The 21,651-nt window shown below is 36.3% G+C and overlaps 1 long non-coding RNA gene and 1 other non-coding gene across 3 annotated transcripts in view; one reads left to right on the top strand and one right to left on the bottom strand.

Annotated features, from left to right (window-relative positions):
* LOC110344310 (uncharacterized) overlaps window positions 1-21,651 on the bottom strand; it is a 64,933-nt gene that overhangs the window by 38,484 nt on the left and 4,798 nt on the right. For both annotated transcript variants that reach the window (XR_015446081.1, XR_015446080.1), the window contains exon 2: window positions 8,822-8,995. This is a non-coding gene — a long non-coding RNA (uncharacterized LOC110344310). The remainder of the gene's footprint in view (window positions 1-8,821; window positions 8,996-21,651) is intronic.
* LOC147829861 (U6 spliceosomal RNA) lies at window positions 17,275-17,376 on the top strand. Its single transcript, XR_015447515.1, has one exon. It is a non-coding gene; the product is annotated as a U6 spliceosomal RNA (small nuclear RNA).

Below are 21,651 nucleotides of genomic sequence, written 5' to 3'. Positions count from 1 at the left end.
TGGAGGTTCCTTATTCCCTCAACAATCCTTTTTCATCAGTTGTAGGGCTGGCCCAGACTAGCATAAACCAAGTCTAGAAATTTAAGATATATGATTTTTTTAGGGGTTTTTTTCTGTTTTTGGCAAATTTAATATGAGTAGTAGACACAAAAAGCTTTTAAAAATCAGGCTTTGCAGAAGGAGTTGTAACGAAGGACAGCAACTTTGGTAGTTTAGGTAGTTACTACTGTATCTATAAAGTGTCTTTATGTCACTCTTCCTTTGTGTATTAATTTGGGAGATTTCATGACTTTTTTTAGATGAGTTTAGATGTACTATCCCACTAAACCCTACCCTAATAGTTTTATTGCTATTGATTATTTTTGTCATTTTAAATGATATGACTGTTAAGCAAAATTTTGTAGGAGGCCATGGGTTTGGACTGGCACCTACACTAAGCTCACATGACCAAACCAAAATAGATTTTAATCATAGTATTTCAGCTTTGGGTTGTGGTAGGAGGCCCTGTAGCCAATCAACTAATTATACTCTAAACAATTAACTAATTTTGTTGTAACCAATTGACTGGACGATGAGCTAAGCTAGAGCCAATATTGTTTCATGTGTCTCATCTCCACTTTTTCATAAAGACCATCTGATCACCTTGGCTGGAGTTCTCAGAATCTGCTATTGTTCTGAAAGCTTCCTGATTCTTGAATTTTTGTTTGTTTCGCTTTGCACAAATATATTCTACTTAGCATCATTAGCCTAAGGAATTTCCACTTTGAAAATGCTACAGCCTATATTTCTTCCTCTACTGCCCATAAATAGTGATCCATCTTCTTTTCCCTTACAGCAAAGTAATTTTTTAAACAGGGTATTTTTTGACAGGTGAAAATAGATATATAAGATGTTAATAAATAGGCCACAAAAAAGTGTTTCATGTATAAATAAACTTAAGATATCCTGGGCAAATAGAGCAAATCTCTTTATAATGGAGCATCTCTGAAGCTTTGATGTGCAAATACATACTATGAAGCTTCAAAAGGACATATAATGTGTAGCATCTCCCAAATTTTTAATCATAAAAATGTGGTTGTGGTGTTATTTTGCCACGGAACATATAGGATGTGATTAAAGTATATGGTGAATGTTTCAATTTTTACAATTTATTACAGCAAAAGATAAATTCTTATTAATCTCTCTCAAGACTCCTCCCTTCCTTCAAGCAGTTCTGAAAGTCCTCTTTCTTGCCTTTATGAGATGTAATCAAAAGTATGATGAATGTTGTTGCCAAGTGCCATCAAGTGGAAAGGCAGGCTCATAAAAACATTACGTTTTGGCTTCACCCACCTTATTCACTCTATCTGGCACCATGCAACTTCTGCCTATTCCCTGAAATCAAAATGACCATGAATTTGATCCCCAGTAGCAAAAAAAAAAAAAAATGACCATGAAAGTTAAACTTTTTAAATTGACTCAGCACATTGGTGCAGCTACAACACCACAACTAAAGACACTCACAAAAAAGGACTTCCAGAGCTGCTTCAGAAAGTGGTGGAGTATTTTGAGGGAAATTAATAGCAATGTGTTTTTTGCTGTAATAATTTTTAATATATATCAGATAATTGATCCTTTGCAGCTGATGGATTCTTACTAGAAACTCCGTTAACATCCCAGTAACTCCTTTGCCATGCATGTTCTGCAAATTATAGCTCCACTGTTATTTTCAAACACTTGATATGCAAAAGATAGTTTGCATTTGAATTCCATTTGCATTGTTACAAAATTAAATTTAACAGCATTTGTCTATAAGAGAAATAAAAGTGCTTTTAAAGACTTTAAATGTAATTTTAATGCTTGCAAATGTTTGAGCAGTTATTTTTGAAAAGATTTTAAATATTTTATTACCTCTACATAAAACTCTGTGCCAAATGATGATGATTAAGAATTTGAAGAATACACATTAAATTATGATTGTATTGTAATCATTTCAATAAAACAATATAAAAAGCTATGTTGAATTCAGCCTCCACTGGAGATTTAGAAAGAACATTGCTCCCACCCTAACAATAAGAACAAATCAGATAACCTACAAAAATTCCAATTTTTAAAGGTCTATAAGAATATTCAGGTTGTAAGAAACCTAATAAACCAAAAATCCCCAAAGTGGCAGTAACCTCCTAGAAAGAGAGGAAACCCCATAGCTGGCTGTCAGCTCAGTGAAATTGGCAAACTAATTCAAATTTTTAAAGAAACAAGAACCTAGGGGCAGTAAAATCATGAAAAAGGAAAACAGATCTGAAGGACTTGTTCAACCTGATTTTAAGTCTTATGATTAAGCTATGTTAATCAACACAGTGTGATATTGACAAAGGTAAACAAACAGATTAATAAAACAAAATAGAGAGTTCATAACATTACCTACATATATACAACAAAATTATTTTTAACAGGGAAACCTAAGAAATTCAAAGGGAAAAGGAAATTGTGATTTTAAAATAGAGGAACAACTGGATATCTTTGTGGGAAAAGACAATAACTTTAGCTTTTTGCCTCCACTTAATTTCACAAGTAAAAATTTGAGATGAATCATAGACTTAAAATCAAAAGCTCCTAGAATGAACATAAAGAACATTTTCATGACCTTGATATAAACAGAATTTTCTTAGAACACAAAAGCCCTAACCATAAAGTAAAATAGTGATCATTGGACTTCATTAAAATTTAAAACATCTGCATAAGAAGACATAATTAAGAAAATAAAAAATAGGTCTCAGACTAGGAGAATATATTTGTAACATATACACCTGACAATCGAGCTGTATCAAGAGTGTATATATATATATATAAAATATATCTTAAAAGACAAAATATTCAAATAAAAACTGGGTAAAGGCTTGAATAACATTTTACAAAGGAAGATTTATAAATGGCCTATAAACACATCAAAAAATATTCAACATCATTAGTTATCAAGGAAATGCAAATTAAAACATCAGTTACATATCACTACAAGCCAGCCAGAACTCACCCAGAAATCACTAATATCACCAGATATTGGTGTGGGTGTGGAAACAACAGGGACCCCTCACACGGCTAGTGAGTTTGAAAAATAATAATTATTTGAGATAAGTGGGAGTTTTGTAAAAAAGTTAAACATATCTTCCATATTACCAGCTACTTCATTCTCAGTATTTAGTTTGCTTGTTTGTTATTTCTCGGTACTGGGGATTGAACCCAGGACCTTGTGCTTGCGAGGCAGGCACTGTGCCACTGAGCTAAATCCCCAGCCCCAGTATTTAGAGTTTTTTTTTAATCTACAGAAAATGAAAATACATCCACAAAAGCTTTATGCAAGAATATTCTTCTCCAGGCTTTATTTATAATAGCCAAAAACTAGAAACAACCCAGGCATCTGTCACAGATAACCAAACAATGGTATACTCATATAATGAAATATTATCCAGCTATTCAAAATAACAAGCTACTGATACAAGCAATGAATGACTCTTACATAATTATCCTCAATGAAAGGAGAGACAAACAAGAGTATAGTTTTCCTCCACGTCCATGAGAATTGGTTGCTGGCGTAACATTCGTATACAACCTACACACATCCTCTCATAGGCTAAATCATCTGTAGATTATTTATAATCTCTAATATAATGTAAATTGTATTATAGTTGTATTGTTTAGGGAATAGTGACAAGAAAATTCTGTACATGTTCAGTATGGACAAGTTTTAAAGAATTTTTTTTTTTGTACCAGGGATCGAACTCAGGACCTTGTGCGTGCGAGGCAGGCAGCAGATCCACTGAGCTAAATCCCCAGCCCTTTTAAAAATATTTTTGATCTGCTGATGGTTGAATATATTAAGTGGAAACCACAGATGGAGGAACAAACTGTATACTATATTATTCCGTTTATATGAAATTTTAGAATAGGTAAAACTTTGCACAGTAGTAAATACCAGACCAGTGGCTGCTTTCAGGGCCAGAAAATAAAAGCAGGCAGCAAGGAACTCTCCGGGGTAATAAAAATGCAAATGTATTGATTGAGGGAAATGAGTTCTCTTGTCAAAGATGATCAAGGGGCTGGGGATTTACCCGGTGGTAGAGGGCTTGCCCTATATGCACAGCTCTGGGTTCAATCTATAGAACTACAAAAATAAGTAAATAAATAAATATTATCGAAGCTTATAATCTGTGTATTTCACAGGATGTAAGTTAAATGTCAATATTTTAATAAATAATAAAGTTATGTTCACAAAAGCAGGCTTTAATTTCTCATTTTAAAAGTCAAAATGCTTTAACTTGTAAATGTAGTATAAACTCAATATTTAGTATCCCTCAGTATTTATGAAGTGCTTTTATTTTATTTTTCTTATAAATATACAATACATAAATTATCTTCTGCCAAGCCTTATCAAAATGCTGTAGATTACTCCACTATTAATTTCAGCACGCAATGTAAATGGTACACTTTGCTATATGAGCCACAATATAGCAATATGAATATGAAAACACTGGCAGGCATTGTTCTAACTGCGGTTGAAGCAGGGGAGAGGGATCTGGGAGAGAAACATGTTTGGAAAGAAAGTTGCACAAAACTAAAGGGCTGTCTTGTCATGGGGTTGTTGTGAGAATGAAGAAGCAAAGGAGCCTGCAATAGCACTATGTGCACCTAATGCTCTTAGCACAATGCCCAGTGCATAGCAGCAACTCAATAAATATTATTTCCTCTCCCCTATGGGTCACTATTATTTGGAGAGGGTATAGGTTTTATCTCTCTGTCTGGAAATCTACAGATTATATTTAGGAAAAGTTTATTCTTTCTATACCTTTATTTCCTATGAAATGAGGTTGGAATAGTCAAGGGATCCAGTTTTGGCTGCTCTTCAGAAATGAGCTAGTTTATGAAAAAGCATATCCCAAATCTTCATAGTGACGGCCTGAAACTTTATGCAAATGAGGAATTCAAAATTCATTAATTGATCTTTGTGCAATCTCGTAAGTTTTCAAAAGGGCAGTATTCCTACAAAAACTAAATACTTTGTCACAATTAACATGACAGTAGGAAGCTTTTCAGAAATATGAAATTTCTCTAGACAATAGACAAATACCTAATTAAAAATACCAATGTTAGAAATTCATTTATTTGCTGAGATACCAAGTGTTCAAGAAGATTAAAAAATTATTTTTCTTCAGTCTTTAAGACTTTGCCTCTCAAAATAATTTGGGAAGAATATGCCACCGTTTGATAATAATGTCTTTTGAGGCAATTTTAAGCCAGTAAAGTCTAAATAAAAGGGTTTTTTTTATGATAGTACTGTTAGACTTAGGATAATTGTCAAAATGATTCCCTGGGGTTATTTCTTGCTTTGAATAGGTGGCTTGGAAAGCTAGGCTTCTTTTAGGCCATGATGTATTCTATATTTCTCCAACATTTGACTTTTAAAATTATTTTTTAATTTTTGAAACCATTTATGGAAAATGAAAATACATCATGTCAAACACATTGCTGCATTTAATTTTCACAGCACTCCTAATCCCCAATTTACAGAGAGTGGCATAATGGAGCAACACAGAATGGTTAATTTATTTACTTAGGGACCACACCTGATAGAGAACTAGAATTAGCCTTGCATTTCTCTATTTCTCCATGTTTTCTATTATCCCACCCTGCCCTTGTGCTCCTCATACTCCAAGAAGTAACCAAAATGAGAAAAGTTGCCATGATGTCTAGTCTCTTCAGGCTTATTAGAAGGCACAGGGGGACCGCAGGTGGTATGACTGAGGACAGAAGCAGCCAGTCACATATATGCCGCCATGATGGTTCTTATGGGCTCTGTGTCTACAAGGAACTTTGGTGATATTTGTTTTTGTTCCACCTGTGTGTACTGAAGAAAACTTCTGCCTAGGACTCCTGCTTCACATCCTGCATGCCACCCTCAGAACCACGGCCTCCCTTACTCAGAGATGAGCTTCAAAGAGTCACAGGCTTCTCACTTCAGAAAAGACAGCATATTCATCAGTTTGTTGCAAAGTCACAGAATGCCCGCCATTTTGTTCCCTCCTCAAGGGCCTTCTGGAACCATTTCATTTATATCCAGTTTAAATGATTTTCTTATTAGCTAAGTCTAATGTCACACCTAACTCAGGAATTAGTGTTAATGGGACTCCTGAGGAAGGTAACCAACAGAGAGCAGTGCATTTTTGCTTTTGAACCTTGGAGTTAAAGACATTTTGGCCTCCATCCATTAAGTCGCAAGAAAAATTCACATCTATTCTAACATGCAGTTTTACATTTAACCCTGCTTTTGGTTATACAAGCTAGATAATGAGGATTTGGAAACAAGCTGTCACATAGAACATCATTACTATTAAGACTACTCATATATACTTTTTCAGTAAGTTAATATTTATCTATAATTATTTGTGACTTTGTTACAGAAGCCTCTAGAATATACTCAAGTTAGATTATTCTTTTAAATGGTCATTTATTGAGTGCAGTCACATTGCATACATTGCTGTAATTATCATACTAACACTATAACATAGAAATCACTTTCCCATGTTACTCATGAGGAAACCTAGATTCAAGAAAGTTAAATGGTAATGAATGCAGCAGTTATAAGAAATATCAATGCTTGGTAACCCCTCATTAGGTGACAAGTTTTGTGCAAAGTCCTGTGTATATCCTCTTCAGAATAATCCAACAATATTATTATGGCATTTCAGATTTGGAAGACGTTAAAGAGGACAAGAAACATGCCCAAGGTCATGTAGTGAATGGCAAAGCTGAGACTCAGACGTGGTGCAACAAAGACCATGCTGGATCATCCCTCTCAACAGGCCACTGTCACTGGAGTTCAGATTCCACCCCAAGTCTAACTACAAGGCAGACATATTTCTCACTACCATGTTTACTAACAATAAAAACCAATCACAGGAGGTTATTTACACAGATAGTTTGAGCAACTCAACTAATTCAATTTGCTTCATTTTATAAAAGCCCATCTAACATCCTCCATTGCTAGCAACATTAGTTTTAAATCTTTCAGACTTATTCTTCCTCTGCCTTTTATTGGCTGGGTGATCTCTTATAAATGTTACTGAACCTCTTTGAGCCTTCTTTCTGGGATTTCTTAAATTGGAAAAATAATAGTATTCATCTTGGAAAACTATTAGAGGAATTAGATTTTTAAAAAGTTGGGAAAATTCTTGCCATTTAATAGGTGACTATAATAAGGCATTATTCCACATACTCAATAATGTTAAGACATTCCAAAAGGCATATTTATGAGCAAAATGTCATCCATGTTTTCATTCATAATTTTGCCATGACCTACCAGGGTGACTTTGGATACATTAAATAAGATTACTTGGCCTCAATTTACTTGTCGATGAGGTAAAAACAAAAGTCTATATAATTTTTAAAGAAATTTCAAGCACTAATATATGATATTGGTATGAATATGTATAAAATTGCTTCATAATTTATAAATGCACTGTATTATTATCACCAAGATCACCTCCTTTGCTTGGAATTGGGGAAGAGAAGAATGGAACTGAGGCCTACTCACAGGCACATCATAACTCCTTTGTGTGATTTATTCCATTTCTTCTTCGCATTCCCTCAGAAGGACTGTATTTTAAAACGAGTGTTATAGGGGGAAAAAATAAGAACCAAGAGAGAGTATGTAAAGGTGCATGTCTCTAATGATGAATGTCATGATATTGTACACCTAAAATGTACCGATAAAAGGATATACCAAAAAAAAGAATAGAGATTGAGTTAGCAGCCAAAAATCTCCCAAAAAAGAGAAATCCAAATCAGATGGCTTCACTGGTGAATTCTATCAAACACTTAAAGGAGAATTAACACCAAGCCATTGCAAACATTTTCAAGAAATAGAGAAAGGGGTAAGAGCCTACCTTGTTCTGGGCCAGCCATTACCCTAAACTAAAAAAACAGATAAAGATATCACCAACAAAAAAGAAAATTACAGGCTAATCTTTTTTTTTTTTAGTATGATGCAGAGCCCTCAGTAAAATACTAGCAAATCAGAATCAGTAGCATATTAAATTTGGTCCTGTACAATAGGACCAACTGGGATTTATTCCTGGAAGGAAAGGATGGTTCAACATATGAAAATCAATCAATATAACATACCACATTACAAGATGAAGGGGAGAAACAACTCATGATTATCTCAACTGATGCAGGAATAAATTTATCCAAGGAGTTGAAGACTTGTACACTGAAAATTGTTGAAGGAAATTAAAGAAAATACAGAGAGACAAAATAAATAAATACATACATACTTATATACATACATACATACATACATACTAGTGTTACAGAAGAAGCCAAAGTTCAGAGAGGTTAAATAAGTTGCCCAAATTCAATCAAGTTCAAGTCAAGTTCACATCTATCTGGCTAGAATTTCACATTCAGTCTGGAAGGCATCTCTGAAAATGCATCAAACTTACCAAGGACCTCAGGAACCAAGAGGGTGCATCCTGAGGCCTAAGCAGGAACCTCACCCTCTGTAGGTCTCTAGGCTTTGCACTTGTGTATGTTGTGGAGAGCGGTGTGTGGAGAGTGGTGTTAGCCAAAGAGGCTCCATTTTGAATCTTACCCTCCATTGTATAGAGCAAGGAGACGATGTTATGAGGAACCGCGTCCTTGCCGAATTAGATTGCCCTGGAACGTGATGAACGTTCCGTAACCCCGAGAAACAAGGAAGCCCATGAGGGTGGGGAATTCCCAAAGAACTAGAAAACAAGGAAGCAGGTATCTCTGGATAAGGGTCATGATTAACAACCAAACTCACCTGTTGTATAAAAGAGAGGAGAAAAATAAATTTGGGCGCTCGGTCTCTGGGAGCCCTCCCGATTCTATCTCTTTGTCTTTCTTTTTCTTCATCCTCACTCCCCCATTCAGGTACTGTTCGACAAGTGACGGCGGGCTCCGTCAGTATGTCCTGAGCTATGGGACAGAGGAGAAGCTGAGGAAGAGAAAGGGATTTAGAAATTGTGAAGCATCTATATCTATTGCTATGTAACAGGACAGGCAGAATACATGCTCTAGCAAGTAGGAGTATTCACACAAAAAGGAGAGGAAAAATATTCTTCGAAACACATTTTCCACTTCCCTCAATGGAAGAGAAATTGTCATTTAGAAAAAAAAATTATCTACAATTTTGTACTGTTTTAATTTTGAATTATAAATGGGGATAACAATTTTTAAATTTACAACTTAAATAATATATGGGAGTGAGAGATAACATAAACTATTTTTCTAGTGACTTTATTTTATAAAGCAGCTTCAGGTTCACAGCAAAGATGAACAGAAAGTACAGAGAATTACCTTACATTCCCTGTGCCCATATAGGCACAGCTTCTCCCACTGCCAACATTCCTCACCTTTGTTTCAATCAGTAAACTCACAATGTTATACTCACCCAAAGTCCTTCATTTACTGTGGGGATCATTCCTGGTGGTGCACAATTATGGGCTGAACAAAATTCTAGTGATATGTATCCACCATGATAGTATCATACAAGGTAGTGTCGTTACCATGAAAATCTGCATTTCACCCATTGATTCCTCCCCTACTTCCTGAGAACCTAGTCTTCTTACTGTTGTCATAATTCTATCTTTTACAGGGTGTCAGATATTCAGAATATACAGTATACAGCCTTTCAGATTGGCCTCTGTCATGTAGTAATAGGACTTTAAATTTTCTCTATATTTTTTCATGACATGATTGCTCATTTCTTTTCAGCAATGAATAACTTTTCATTGTGTGAATGTACCAGAGTTTATCTATTTACCTACTGAAATATATTCTGCAGTATGGTTTAGATCTAGAAATCCCCCAAAAGGCTCATATGTTCAGAAGTGGGGCTTTGGAAGATGACTGGATCATGGGGTTGTTTTGCTATCCTTATCAGTGTATTAATCCAGTGAAGGTGCTGTTAGGAGGGGAGACCTAGACAGATGAGGCAGGTCATGAGGACATGATGTGTAAGGGTATGTCTCTTTCTCTCCAGTTCCCTACTTCATTCTCTGCTTCCCGGACGCCATGATGTGAGCAAGTTTCCTCTGCCAGGCCCTTTCACCATGTCCTTCCTGCCTTAGAGCCAGTCAAGTATGGATTGAATTCTCTAAAATAAACCACAGATTGAACCAAAAACAAACTACTTCTCCTTAAGTTGTGGGGGTCAGGTATTTTATCCCAGCCACTAGAATATAACTAAGACATTCTGGTTGTTTCCAAGTTTGGCCAATTATGTACCAAGCTGCTATGAATATTCTGTTTGCAAGTTTTTGGATGGGCATAAATTTTCAACTCTTTTGAACAAATATTAAGAAGCACAATTGCCAGATCATGTGGTAAGACTTTTGTAAGGAACTGCCAAATTGTCTTCCAAAGTAGCTGTACCTTTTCATATTCCTACCAGCAATGAATGAGAGTTCCTATTCCTCCACATCCTTCCTAGCGTTTGTTGTTGTCAGTGTTTTGGATTTTTACAATATTAATAAGTATATAGTGGTATCTCATTGCTGCTCTAATTTGCATTTCCTAGGTGATGTTAGCAAAATATAAATCACTGGAAATTTATATCCTGTGCCAATATCTACCAAATGGTAATAATCCACCCAGTCTACCATGGCCATCTTATCTCAAATATGTTTATGTGGGAGCCTGAAAAGCCCCATACAGTATGAGTAGACAGCTCATAGTGCAGAGGCTTGATACAGAATTACCATGACATTGTATCCAGCACTCAATCTGTATATTAGCTCTGACAGTGACTGTCCCTAGAATTACAAGTTAGGAGACCCTGAAGATTAAATCTATTTGGAAAATAAGTATTTTTTTACTCTAATATTTATCAAATGCCTAACTCATGTGTAATGCAAGTTATAAAGACATAAATTTATCAAGCTGATTATAAATTTATAGGAGTCATGTGACATATATACAAATATAAATTGCCCATCAGGTGAGGCACATAATAGATTTTGCAAACCATGTGCTTTAATGTATTTATAACATTTTAGATTAGGGAGAAACCTTAATATTTGTTGGCTTTAATCATCCCTCAATGCAGGAATCAGAAAGTCTAGATGAGAATTCTGCCTCCATTTTAACTGGCTATGTAAACAGACGTTTGTTTTTGTTTTTGTTTTAACGGGGATCCAAGTCTGGACCTACGGCTTGCTAGGCAGGCGGAGGCACCACTGAGCTAAATCCCCCGCCCAACAGACATATTAGTTGATATCCTTAAGAGTTTGTCTTCTATAAAAAGAGTACACAATACTTCTGGTTGGGGATGGCCGATGGAACACACATGTTTTTTTCATTGCCTCCTGTAGCCACTCTAAAATTACAGCAAGGAAATTTTTACCCCTAAGGAACAACAAAATGGGAAAGGAAAATAATCCTAGGTAAAAAATACTATAAGCACAGGCCAGGGATTTAGCTCAGTGGTTCCAACGCCTGCCTCGCAAGAGCAAGGTCCCAGTACCAAAAAAAAAAATACTATAAGTATTTAGAGGCCAAGCCTGGAAAGCAATTCACAACACAGAACTCCAGAAATGCTCAGGAATAGGGGCAAGGGTTACAATGGGACAGAAAACAAGAATTCTGTCCATTCTTCTCAGACATATGCATTCATATTATGATATTTCTTCCCAATGGGAGAAAGTGAACCAAGAAGGACATCAGGAATAGAAGATTATTAGATAAATCAGCATGATCTTTGTAGTATAAGGCCAGCTGATTAGCAACCTTAATTCCATCTAGTACTTTAATTTCCCTTTGCCATGTAATGTAACACACTCAAGTACTAAAGATTAGAATGTGGGTATTTTGGGGGTCAGTTACTTTGGCCATTATCATGGATTTGGGGGCTTCATCCAAATAGCACACCTTTCCACAATCCTTTCAATTTTTATGTGGCAGACTATCCTCTATTCCTTTACAGTATTACAGTTGATTAGTGGGACATCCTGTGTTCTCTTGGTTCCTGCTCTGTGGTATTTGGAATAAATCAAAGCATTATGACTTTATATAAAAGAAAGATGCTTAGAGAAAGGCTTAACCATACTGAAGAATTTAACATAAACTATGAGAATGATAACAAAGCATCCATTGCAAAAATAAAATTTATAATAAAAATAATTAGCTTTTGGGACTTGAAGAGGCCAATTCAATTACATAATCTCATTTATAGGTAGAATCTATAATACTTGTCTTAAGTATTACCACTGTGGAAAGAGTTAGAAACAAACTAAGATTATGCTATCACTGTAATCCCAGCACTTGAGAGGCTGAGGCAAGAGGATTGCCACAAATTCAAGGCCAGCCTGGACTACATAGCAACACCCTGTCTCTAAATAAATAAATAAATTTATTTTTTGAAAAGATTATGCTGTCACTAGAGAATAAAGGATTTTTTCCTTTAGCTGATATAAATATTAGCATTTGTCCTCAGTATTAATTCTGGGGAAAAAATTACAAATTATAACAACATTTCCCATTTGCAAAGATGTGAATAAATGATTTGATTTAACTTAATTTTTACTTTGATTTCAAACACTTTTTACATCCATTCATTAAGCAACTCAATTTTGTCCAAATGAGAAGTGGTCCCGCCAACTCCATCTTTGTGTTCTTCAAAAACACGTGTTCTTTTGTTAAGCCAACTCAACCACCTGGTGTTGAATATTTAATGTGAAGAGAATCTCTGGCATCTGGCATTAACTATTATACTCTCTGCATCTGGCTTAGATGGGATCTTTGTGTATTTGTGTTTAGTCTCTTCACTGACATTTAATGAAGAAAAAGAATGTGGGGCAAACTTGGAAAAGAGAATAAGTAAAAGTAAACCAACAATATGATTAGCAGAGTTTTTGTAGTATTTCATTTTTACATAACAGAATTAAATAGAAGGATTTGGAGTTTTAAAGCTCAAGAGTACATATTTAGAATTTAGTGTGATAGAGAATTTTATAAAGAATGTCATAGGTTGCGACACTTAGCAAGTTTGGGTTATCTTCCTCCAAAATAATTTATTCAATTTGATAGTAATCAGACTTTTAAGTGATGGCACTTGGAATTTTTATGGAGCATATACTATTAAGGATTTTGAGATGATGAGCAACAGTAAAATGGAAAGTAGAACTGCTTATCTTAACCACCCATGAAAGATACATTTGTTAAACTTCACAATTAGGGAATATTGAGACAACAAAAGTAGTTTTTTCTACTATAGAATAAATAAAAAGAAATTATCCACTATTCCTGAAAGTCACAGGAACTTATTGGATAAATATAATTGAATTAATAATAGTGGAAATTCAAGGGCTTATAATATTTGGAAACCTGAAAGGCCACCATTTCCTATAGAACTGAATCAAAAGTGAGGATTATGTACTGACATAATGTGCTAAGAAATGGTGAAACTCTGAATACATATAACAAAGATTAAAATTATTTGTAGCACAGTTCTACAAATTATCTTTTTAATTTGGCATATTAAAATTACCAATTACTCTTACACAATATTTGGTAAACATTTTTAAATGGGTTTGATACCTACTCACATGACTATTGTGAAGATGAAATGAGAAAATCTATATGAAAATACGTCAAGCACGCTGTTTCACACACAGAAAGTTTTCCCTGAGTGATAGCTGTTGCTAGATGCTTATCCAACTTCTAAATAAGTGGGTTGCCAAGTTTTGATCCAACTTTGCCATTGATAATGACCTTATTCCTTCACTAGATCACCCTTTCCATTGATGGATAAGTGTGATACTTAGGCAATTTTTATACTAATTCAAGATCTGCATTTCAGCTTTGAACTGTTGGTACCGTTTCTGTCTCCTAGAACCACACAGAATGTTGACTTTTGTCTTTCACAATGAAGCAGGATTTAAAGAAAAACAAGTTCTTCCCAGCCTTGGGCAGTTCCCACCCCATCACCACCTTTGTTCTGGTAGAGATAAAATCAACAACTATATCCTGTAAACAAAGTTTAGGACACTCTGTTCTCATATGATTCATAAGATACTGTCTTCCTTCAAGGCAAAGTTACAAAACTGTCCACCCTTGTCCTGCTCTGGAAACTCATTTGCTACATCACTAGAAAAACCACCACCTTTGACAAAATATAGAAAAGCTGGAACTTCTCTTTGTTCAATCTTCAGCCATTTTAAGCACGGAGTCCACTGAGCAAATGTATACATCTTAAAGTCCTCCTGACTCCCATTCGGTCTCTTCTGTCTCTTGGAATATTCTGCAACAACATGACATGACAACCGTCTAAACATTTCTAAATATCTATGCCCTTCTCAGTCAAGTCTTCCAACCCTTGACTGTGAACTTTATTTTTTAAGCCATCCCACATAAGTTTTTATTTCTTTTTCTTTGAAATTTTTTATTGGTACATGTTCACAGTACATAATGTTTATATTCATCTTTTAGGGAATAATACATCTTGATTATTTTTTCTCTCTTTCCCTTCCCCTCCTCTCCCTCCTCCCTTTTTAGAAAGTTGAGCTGGGAAATGATCACATGGTATATACTAGTGTGACCAGAGCAGAGTTTAGGTTGGGCTACCTAGAGATTTGGTATTATGATTACCCCACCCTTATCCAAAGCACTATAGTTGGAGCTTAAATTTTTAGATTATTACTTGGGACATTTTGTTTGCAAATGATAGAAACATAAGCTTGAGTTAAAAGAAAAATTATTACATTCTAGTATCTGACTGGATTAGAATGCTACTGGGCAAGAGGACTATAGCTGGGCCACAGAAATAACTGACTAAAAAAATCCAAAATCAGACAACAGTCCCTCTTTCCATGTCTTACTTCTGTTCCTCTCTCCACAGAAAGATTCCTCTGCTTTCCAAATGGTGGGAGACATGGCTTCCCACAAGTCCAGAGCTTTCCCTCTTAGATCTAGCCTTCCCAGGAGACCCTGCCTTATCGTTCTCACTTATAATTTTAAAACATTCTGTAGCAGATTCTCTTTCTATGTCAAATATCCAGTCCTGGCCCTATCAATTGTGGCCAAGGCACCAGGTCATATTGTGACTTACTTGCTTCTGTTGTAACCACTTGGACAAGCAGAAGGAGCAATTACCAGATAAGGTAAACTGGACAGACAAGCCTTCAAGTGCCCTCTACAGAATACAGTAATTGCACCTTATTCTCTGGATACATTCTAAGACCTCCCAGTGGATGCCTAACACCATCGATAATAACAAAGCTTGTAATGTAATGCCTTTTCCATCTTAACTAAGCACTTAGGTACTATGCCATATCTCCTACAGTTTGAGGCACAACAGCAAAATTAGGATGAATTTCTTTTCTTTCTTCACAATTTTAATAGAAGACTTGTTCTTACCATAGATCTTAGCAATCTGAGCATCAATTTTTTTCTTTATTAAGTCAATAACTTCAATCTTTTCACTTAAGGGAAGCACTTTATAACTCCCCTTTGGTATATCCAAATTGTCAGCATCACTATGCTCGAGCACATATTCAGTAAAATAATACAAGCACTGTGATACCACGACATTCAAACCGAATGGGTAGCAAATATATTGAGCATACACTGGACAGAAAAAGGTAATTTATGGTCCAGGTAGGATGTATCAGTGTGAAATTTCATCACATTACCTAGAACAACATGCAAACTAGAACTTAGAAATCATTTATTCCTGGGGATTTCTAGTCAATATTTTTGGAATAGAGTTGACCACAGGTAACCGAGACTGCAGAAAGCAAAACCACAGATCATGGGGTCGAATACTATGTATTGTTTTAGTTTTCATTTTTTACCAGAAATTAATTGAATCTTCTATTCTATTTTTCTGTAAATTGCAATGTTGTCTCAGGTATTCTTAGTACTTGTCACAATGGCTACCTGAATTTATGAGAGCATTTATGCTTAATGAATTTCAGTACATCTTTGCAGCCTATTGAAATTTTGTGTCATAATTTCTTATCCAACATATACAAGATACAATCAAAAATTCAGCAAATGTTTAAATTTTTTTAAAAAATCAATTACAATAAAATAAACACTGCCATTAATCCCCTCAAAACACTTCCCTTTGCTTTGAACACACTTACCATTCTTGGCAATGTGTCCTTTACTGTAATGAGGTTTTATTAATTTAAATATTCAGCATATCTTTTGATCACCCCTTGTATTACTCAAACTTGTCCAACTGTTGATCTGAGGTCTGGCTTTCATCGTCATGAGTAGTTGACAAAACGAACTGGGTCGCAGGCAGAGCCTTCTTGCAATCCATTAGAAACTTCTTTTGGGATTGACAGGGGCCCATTAATCAATACCTTTTGAGCACAATCATCCAATTAGCCATGATGACTTAGAAATGTGTTGCTGGAGAAAGACATGGATCCAAATGTCCATGACACCAGAGATAAAAGATTCACTATCTGCACATCCTGTGAATGGAAACTATCAGAAGAGCAGTGTGTCTGTAACACCACAAGAGAAATTGTAAGAATTTCAGTGACCTCCCTTCCACAGGAGGTGGCACCTAAAATACTCTGTAGCACAGTTATCTCAACAAATCATTTTAGTCATGAAAACAGAATTCAAACAGGAGTTTCCAGAGCTGGGGATTTAGCTCAGTGGCACTGTGCTTGCCTTGCAAGGGCAGGGTCCTGAGTTTGATCCCTGGTACCAGAAAAAAAAAAAAAGGGAGTTTCCAAAACCACCAGTCTTGACAGAAAGGATAAAAGCTCTGAAGCCCCAAGCATCAGGAGCTGAGCAGGTACACTTTGTCTGATACCTAGATGCTGCCTCACACCTGTCGTGTCTAAGCTATCTCCACTCCGAGCTCTGACATGCACCCTCAGCACTCCCTCTAAAGCAAAGACATGCTTGGAGTGCTCTGTTTTCCCAGACTTGGCTGTTGCCATGTTCTTTTCTAGGTACTTTTTGCTTTTTAACTGGTGTGTCAATGGAACCTCACTGTGTCACCTGGGGAATGAATAAACCATGCCATCCATAAATTGTTACTTTCAACTCACTTTTTTTCTTTTTTTTTTTTTTGGTACTGGGGATCAAACTCAGGACTTTGTGCTTATGAGGCAGGCACACGGCACCACTGAGCTACAACCCCAGCTCTCAACTCATTTTTGATGCTAAAAATTCAGTTAATTCATTTGTCCTTTCAGTTATTCAACAGGTGTCAAGCAAGCGTTTACTGTGTTTCAAGAACTGCAGCTGGTGCCTGCTTCGGCAGCACATAGCTGAAAGTGGAACAATACAGAAATTAGCATAGCTCTGCACAAGGATGGCATGTGACTTTGTGAAGTGTTCCATACTTTGGGCATAGTTCTTGGGGGTAGCATTTTACCATGAGAGTAGCATGAGTTTTCCCTGTAGTCTTTTTCACCTGAGAGTGTTTGCCTAGTCTCTCACCTGGAAATTTTCATTCACCACTGCTCAATTAGCAATTGAAATCTTAGGCTGATTTTACCAATTTAACTCTTCCTGATTATGTAAGAGAGCTTAACATTGTCATAGTACTGCTGTGAAAAGAACATTAACCTATTTTTATTCATTTTCTTATTCCAGTGGCATTACTTTCCCCCTTCTTTTTTTCTTTCTTTCTTTCTCTTTCTCTCTCTCTTTTTCTTTCTTTCCTTTCTTTCCTTCCTTCCTTCCTCCCTCCCTCCCTTCTTTCTTTCTTTCTCTCTTTCTCTCTCTTTCTTTCTTTTCTTTCTTTCTTTCTTTCTTTCTTTCCTTTCTTTCCTTCCTTCCTCCCTCCCTCCCTCCCTCCCTCCCTCCTTTCTTTCTTTCTTTCTTTCTTTCTTTCTGCAGCACTGGGGATGGAACCTAGAGCCTCATATATGCTAGGGAAATCCTCTATCACTGATCTACATCCTCAGCACGAAGTGGCATTCTTAAATAAATTGAGTGTTCCAGTTACTATGCTCAGGTGCCACAAAGGGCTACCAGAAAATATACATCAAGTGGTGTTCTTATACCTAGAACATTGCAAAAACACCAAACAATCTATTGGGAAAGGACAAAGAAGATTCCCTTTCTGGGAGTTTGCCTTAGGATGCAACTAGCAATAACAGAGTTTGCAAGAAACTGCCTTGATATGAATGATGCTAATTCCAGAGTCTGAGCCAAGTACCCAAGTTGCTTTGACTCATCTTTCACACCATTCTAAAAGGAAGCAAGTATTACTGCAAGCAGAAAGAGCTCTACGTGGAACTAAAATCACAGTGACTTGCTCACCCAACACTGTGGCCTATAAAAGAATCAAGCAGATGCATGAAGAACTGAGAAGGATCTTGTGACTTTTAAAGTCTTTACAGACACACCACCCTGATTATGAAATGTTCCTTTTGTTTGCCTTTTAAGGGTAATTATTAACAACTTTGGAAACCCAAGGTTAAGACTGCATGGACCTCTTACTTAAGAGCAAGATCTAATAAAGAGCCAATTCAACAGTTGCTTAATGGTTCAGAATTCCAAGAGTAAGCCTGAATGTTTTTCTCCCTTAGATTATATTTTCCCTCCAATGTAGGGTTATGATATTTGCTCACAGTTCATATTTTGGACTTAGTTAAATATGGAGGACTATTTTCAATTTGGTCACATCTTTAAGCTTGAAAAATAGCTTTCTTCATATCCAGAAAAATATGCTGTCACAGGACAATATTACATAGTTATAAAAATTAGTCTGACCCTTGAAGTCCTACTGATGTTTTGTACATATCAGGGGCTTAAACATTTGAACATAAATGAATGAAATTATTGATTCAGAAGCAGGTTTAACAAATGGAAAAGAGATGCACAATAATTTGTGGTTCTATTTGGCAAGGCAAGATTACTAACAAGGTCACTTTTCAACATTTTCATTATTTATTGTTCCCATGGTTGCTTTTTATTTCTCATTCTCCTCTTTTCTTACCAAATATATTTTGTGAATCATTCTAAAAAAACACAAACAACTAAGGATGGCACTACCAGACACAATCCCTGAAAAGCTTCTGCTTCTGCCAAACAAGTCTGCCCACTAACTGTACAATTTTTTTTTTATATACAGAATCTCCCATGTAGTCAAGGTTGGCCTTGAATTCACTACGTAGTCCAGGCTAGCCTCAAACTTGCAATCCTTCTGCCTCAGCCTACTGAGTGCTGGGATTACAGGCAGGTGATACTATGCCTATCCCTTCTAACACTTTACTGATGCCCTCATTCCCTGGGCCCAGAGTTCTCTGTATCCATGGACTCCTGTTAAGACCAGCTCAGAGGATCCCTCCCCTTCCAGAAAGGCTACCAATCAACCCAGCCAGCAGTGATTATTCTGCTGTCTGAATTCTTTCAACTGAATTGTTCACACTACTTATAGGCAGCTAGTTGCTACAGTTGATAGAAAGATGTGCATTAGAGAGGTTAGATCCATGTTCAGATCCTGCCTTGGCCACTTAGTAGATTGAATATTCATGGGTTATTTAATATTTCTAAGCCACTTCTGTGAAATGAGGATGATAATGCCAATTTTGCAAGGAAGTTAATCCATTCCTGATGCTATAACAGAATACCTTAAACTGGGTACTATAAATAATGGAAATTCATTTCTCACAGTTGTGGAGGCTGGTAAGTCCAAGATCAAGGTACAGGCAGATCCGATGACTGGTAAGGGCTCCCTCTCTACCTCCAAGATGGTTCCTGTTGCTGTGTCTTCCAGAGAGGAAGAATGCTGTGTTCTCACTGGCAGAAAGGACATCTCTTTTATGTCACTTTTATAAGGACATTAATCCTATTCATGAGGGTAGAACCCTCATGACTTCATCACTCCCAAAACAATTTCATTTTTTGAAGTTTCTACATGACATAAACATCCCAGGCATAGCACATTCTTCTGTCATTCTCTAGCAGTGAAGTAATGTAAAGCATAGGTGGATCTACACTTCCTGGCTTTGTTTTCTTAGAAATATCACCCAGTAACTGTGAGTCTCCGTTTCCTGAAAGGCAAAGTGAAGATAATAATTCTTCATCAAAAAGTTGTTGTGAAGAAGAATTGAGTCAATATATAGAAAAGTCTTTTGTGAGCTAAAAAGCACAGAACACATAGCCCTGTTGTGTCAACTTGAGTAAGAAACTAAACTGGACAGCATAGTTCTGGGTGTGACTGAAGGAATTTACTGAAGACAGAAGACCTACCCTGGGTAGACTTGTAGCCAGAATGGAATAAAAGGAAAACGAAGGAAGGCTCGCTTCTATTTCTTCGGAGAAGCTCCAGTCTTCAACTTCACCTTGTCTCCTGGCTTCCAGTGCGGACTCTTCCACCTCCTGATGTGAACTTGCACGGGAATCTACAGTGAGCTCTAGGCCTTTGACCTTTGACTGGATCCTTATATCTTCAGACCACAGACAGCCCTGTGCACTCTTCCACACCTGACTCTGTGGGTGGCCATTGTAAAACTGCCTTGTAAATCCTTATTAAACAGGTTTCTCTAGTGAGCACTGACTGACACAGTCCCACTAGAACCAGATTGCCAAAGAATTTAATTTATTTCCTGTTTTGCTCTGCACTTCTCCTGTTCCCCAAGCACATACCTACAGTGAGCCATCCTGACTGGTGAATACACACACACACACACACACGCACGCACGCACGCACGCCTGTTCAGAATCTGCTTTCTAAACTTTTCATGAAATATAATATTCATGCAAATTGCACAAATCTTAACAGAGTTTGATGAATTTTTATCAAGTTTATAATCAGCCATTGAGCTTAAGTCACAAAACATTACCAATGACCTAGATACTACAACTGTAGTACCCTCTCCATCCAGTTAGCTGACATTCTGATTTCCACAAGCAAAGACTCACTTAGCCTGTATTTTTGCCCATAATTTTTTTTTTCCAGTACCAGGTATCAAACTCAGGACCTTGCACTTGTGAGGCAGGCATGGCCCCACTGAGCTAAATCCCCAGCATTTTTGCCCGTAATATAAAAGGAATCATACACTGGACACTTATGTGTCTATGTATGATTAAATATTGAATTCAATATTAGGTCTAATGTTCATTTTTCTTTTCTTATAGTCATGGCTCATTAGTGTTTTATTGTATTCATTGTATAACTCTACTAAAGTTTATCCATTTTACTGTTGACCATTAATGTTACAGGTTGGAATTATTTCAAACCATACAGTGAACACTCTTTACAGGTGCACTGTGCATGCCCTTCTACTGAGTATGTATCTAGGAGTGAAATTACTGGCCCATAGAACATATACACAGTATTTTCCATTTTGGAAAAGACTCACAGTCATTTTTCACAAAGTGATTGTAACAATTTATACTCTTGCCAGTGGTTATTTTCCTCCAGTCATATGCCTATTTTATATTGCATTATATTGCATATAAATTTTTCTCAATGATTTTTTAGTTCTTTATATATTCTGGATATGAATATATATTATATAATGTAATATACACAGGTACCTCAGTTTATGAACTTAATTTGCTTTATTATTTGGGGAATGATGGCTTCATTTATGTTTCTGATAGTTGTGGTCCTGTTTGTCACCTGATGCAGAGTTTGCAAGAGGAGGCAAAACTTTATTGAACATT

The sequence above is a fragment of the Heterocephalus glaber genome, unplaced genomic scaffold (assembly GCF_053883595.1).
Source record: "Heterocephalus glaber isolate CG9 unplaced genomic scaffold, H.glaber_assembly_v1.0 deba00000347, whole genome shotgun sequence".
NCBI classification, from domain to species: Eukaryota; Metazoa; Chordata; class Mammalia; order Rodentia; family Bathyergidae; genus Heterocephalus; species Heterocephalus glaber.
This window is presented reverse-complemented; position numbering and strand designations above follow the sequence as displayed.